Here is a 4,986-nt window from a genome sequence, read left to right on the forward strand (position 1 = left end):
CTCCTGGCAGTGCTTGGGGGACCATATGGGATGTTGGGAATCGAAGCCGGGTCGGCCGCATGCAAGGCAAATGCCCTACCCGCTGTGCTATTGCTCCAGCCCCACCATTTTAACTTATTAACCTAAGTTCCATCAGTAAGAAATTGCAAGGCCACTGGGATAGAGAAGGGACAACTAAGTAAATGATGAGTGGGAGGGCTCCCTCGGGATAGTAGATGCATGCTGAAAGTAGACTATAGCCCAAACATGATAGCCGCTTAGTACCTCTGCTGCAAACCATAACACCCAAAATGAGAGAGAGTAAGAGGGAGTGTGCCTCCAGGAGGATTACTCCATAACTTAGAGGCCAGCCGGGTATCCTAGAGGAAAGGGCAGTTCAGATAGAGAAGGGAGCACCAAATAAAGGGTGTTTGGAGGATCCTCCCAGGAGGGGAGATGCATGTCGAAAGTAGACTATGGACTGAACATGTTTGCCACTCAATGCCTCTTTTGCAGACCACAACACCCAAAAGGAGAGAGAGAACAAAGGGGATTGCCCTGCCACAGAGGCAGGGTGGGATGGGGGGATGGGGGTGGGGGGATATTATCCATGGTGGTGGGAAATGGGCACTGGTGGAGGGATGGGTATCTGATCATTGTATAATCGAAACCCAAGCACAAAAAATTGTAAATCTACAACTGTACCTCATGGTGTTTCACTAATAAAAAAAAAAATTGGAAAAAAAAAAAGAGGGAGTGTGCCTGCCACAGAGGCAGGAGGTGAGAAGGGATGAGGATGGCGGGAGGGATACTAGGAACATTGGTGGTGGAGAATGGGCACTGTTGGAGAGATAGGTATTTGAACATTGTATGACTGAAGCATAACCACGAAAATTTTTAAGTCTGTAACTGTATCTCACGGTAATTCATTTTAAAAAATAAATAAAACTGGTGGAGGGATGGGTACTCGATCATTGTATAACTGAAACCCAAGCACAAAAATTTGTAAGTCTACAACTGTACCTCCTGGTGTTTCACTAATAAAAATTTTAAAATGAATAAATAAATAATAAAATAAATTAAAATAAAATCTATAGGCGTGGAGGAGAAGAAAAAAATGCTTTTAAAAAACAAAACTATGGGGTTGGAGCAATAACACAATGGGTTGAGCATTTGCTTTGCATGCAGTGAAGCCAGGTTCGATTCCCAGCATTCCATATGGTTCCCCAAGCACCTCCCCAAGTGATCCATGATCCATTTCAATCACTTACTTATAGTCTTCAATTTTAAACTATCAAAAAGCCATATGATTCTGTTCCTGGGTTAGACTTCCTGTACCCATCACATCTTGATAATAGTATGTACAAAATAAATTCTATTAGAAGATCTTCAATGTGGGATTTGAAATGCCAGAAACATCTAAACAAAAAAATTCTCCTTAATAATTAAAAAACAATTGTACATTTAACAAATTACATCCATTGTAACTATTAAGAATACTTAATTATTAAATATAGCATGCATGATGAAGGGTGAAATACACTAAATGGAAGTGATCCAATAATAATGGAACTGAAGTCAGATTTTAAGTGTTGATTGCAGGCTATCAAGTATTGACTGAGCTCACTGTAACAGATCTTGGTTATTGATGTTTGAAAAGGTAACAGCTACTTTTTTGGATTATTTTGTGTGTACTGTGTTGAGATAGCTAAACTTTAAACATCAATCACCTAGCATAGAACAGGCAAATTCATAACATTTCCTCTGAATCTTTGCATAGAATTAATGGGCATTCTAATGAAAGACTAAACTTTTATTCTAATGAAAGTACTCTAAATCGGCCAAGTGCTTAGAAGCAAATTTTTTAAGAGAGATTACAGAGCTTCAGGTGCTTCCCTTGCATGTAACCAAACCCAGTTCAGTCCACAACACTGCTGTGAGTGACTCCAAGTATGAGTCAGTAGCAAGCTGTAAGCACGGCTGGATGTGACCTAACTCCTGATTCCCCCCAAATTAAAAAAAATCTTTATAGTAATTACACGAGTTCGATTCCTCCGCCCCTCTCGGAGAGCCCGACAAGCTACGGAGAGAATTTCGCCTGCACGGCAAAGCCTGGCAAGCTACCTATGACGTATTCGATATGCCAAACACAGTAACAACAAGTCTCACAATGGAGACACTACTGGGTCCACTCGAGCAAATCGATGAACAACGGGAGGACAGTGCTACAGTGCATAGTAATGACACACATACACACACACACACACATATGTATATATTTATAGATCAAGAATGGGGGGAGGCACAACATCCAATGGTGCTCAACTATTAGTACTGGCTCTGTACTCAGGAATCACTCCTGGCAATGGTCAGGGTATCATAACAGATGATGGGGATCAAACCCAGTCAGCCGCATGCAAGGCAAGTGCCTCATCCATTGTACTTTCTCACCAGGCCCTGGATCAAAACCCTTATTCTTGGAGAACTTCACCACATCTTTGGAGAGAAGAGTTTGCACTTCTCTTATTCAGGTAATTTATATAATCCTTGATTTGGATAAATAAATCCAAACTTTAAAGTAAAATGAATGTATTCTCTCTTGTACTTTATTGAATAATATGAAAATGTAATAAATAATCTGTAGCACTGCAGCACTGTCCTCCCGTTGTTCATCCATTTGTTCAAGCGGGCACCAGTAACATCTCCATTGTGGGACTTGTTGTTACTGTTTTTGGCATATCTAATATGCCACGAGGAGCTTGCCAGGATTTGCCGTGCGGGCGAGATACTCTCAGTAGCTTGCCGGGCTCTCCAAAGGGACGAAGGAATAGAACCCGGCTTGGCCGCGTGAAAGGCAAATGCCCTACCTGCTATGCTATCACTTCAGCCCTACCCATTGTGCTATCGTTGTGCTATCACTTCTCGGCCTTTTGGCTAAGATCAAGTAGAGTAATAAATAATACTGATAATAAATTTTAAGGTAATTTTTCCCATAAAAAATTTAGAAGTTACATCAGAGAGGAATAAAACTTAGACTGAATCTGGTTCCTCAAATTCTGTTTACTTACCTTACATTCTCTAATATCTTTTACTTACCTTATTTCTTTTTTCAATATTTTTATTTTTCTGAATTTTTCTCTTTTGTTTGTTTGTTTTGCTTTTTGGTTCATACCCATCAATGCATAGGGGTTACTCCTGGCTCTGCACTCAGGAATTACTCCTGGCAGTGCTTGGGGGACCATACGAGATGCTGGGAATTGAACCTGGCTTGGCTGCTTGCAAGGCAAACGCCCTACCCACTGTGCTGTTGCTCCAGCCCCTCAAATTTTCTTAAGTGACATAAAGATACTACTCATCATTACTAGTAAGATTTTCCCAGTTTGAATTGATTAATTATTCTCAATCCATCCAGAAAAAAAAAACAGCCAAGTTGTCTCATGATAGTTTTATCTCTCAAGATAAATGGTTGGTCTATAATATGTTAGATATGCTAAAGTATAATTTGCATTGTCATTTTAGGATTTCAAATGCAATGTTTTAGAAAATTAAAAGTCACAGGTTTGGAGGTAAAGTATAGAATAATTTTTCTATCAAGTTGTGCTGCTTTAATTTGATTTGGTTCCTTGACTAATTATGAAACACATGAATGTTTATGAATGCATAAATATGTTTACTTTGAGCTTTTCTTTCCTCCAACTCATGCTTATGGCCATTTTTATTTATACAAACTTGAAATAACAATAATAAGCTAGTTATGTTTAACTCTGTCCTTTGAGATAAAGAGATGTAGCCATAGCCACAGAGAGCAGTCATACGGTCTCCGTTGCCAATATGATTACTGCACTCAGAATCTGTGCCAAGAATCATTTCAATGAAGGTAAATTTTTGTGAAATAAAGAATGCCAGCTATTAGAAGATGAGACTGAGAAGACTTAAAAGGTTCTATTTTGCTGAGACAAAAGGGAAAAGATCCAATTAGTATAATGCAATTGGAGCGTCAGGACAGAAGTTACAGCCTTGAGCACAATCTGTGACACACATTTGATCAGGACAACAGAAGGATGCAGAGAGAGCTGCTTACTGACATTGTATTAGATGAACTCTCGAGGATCTCTCTTCAGTTTGGTTTTCATTGTGGAAAATTATAAAATCAAATTTCTGCTCATAACGAAGTTCATTTTGAGAAGTTAGGGGAAAGTCTCTCAGCCCACTTATCAAAATACTTACAACTTCTATTTCACTGCAGATGGAACAATAATAAATATTGGTAAAAGGAAGTTAGTTAATTCACATCCGAAGAATTTTATTAAGTTAACCAATAAAAGTTGTGCAGATCTCTAGGTAACAAGATTTAAGGTCATAAACAGACTTTGTAAAATATCTTTTCCACTACTGATTCTATCATGAGACTAAAGGAAAAGCACAAAGTAATAGAAAGCTTTAGGGTTTGTTTAAATTTTATTGTTAAATTTTTGTGCCATCTATTCCAGCTGGAGCTGGGTTAGGGACTTGCAATGATTGGAATCAAAGCCAGATGTAAGGCATGTAGTCTATCACTCACATCACATCTCTGGCCCCCAGGGTTGATTTTTTTAAAAATTTTATGACAATTTTTTTTTTTTGCTTTCGAGGCTACACCTAAAGATGCTCAGAACTTATTGCTGGCTCTGTGCTCAAGGTTTACTCAGGGATCAATTTGTGATGCCAGGTATCAAACCCGGGTTGGCAGCATAAGGCAACCCGGGTTTGCATTTTTCTGTGCATTAGTTCCTCTTTTGCAGAAAGATCATAATCATAATACCACTTAGCAGTAATGTCCTAAAAATTAAATAAACTAGCATGTGCAAAGTGCTATTAGTAACAAGTAACATTTATTAGTAACATTGCTTGCTGTACTATCTCTCTGGCCCCAGGGTTGGTGTTTTTAAAGCAATATTTTACTCTTAGTAATGCAGTAAAGCTACTAGGTCCTTATTTCCCTATTACTGATATACTGTTGTCCATAAA

Source organism: Sorex fumeus, unplaced genomic scaffold (genome assembly GCF_029834395.1).
Source record: "Sorex fumeus unplaced genomic scaffold, SorFum_2.1 ptg000030l, whole genome shotgun sequence".
Taxonomy (NCBI): Eukaryota; Metazoa; Chordata; class Mammalia; order Eulipotyphla; family Soricidae; genus Sorex; species Sorex fumeus.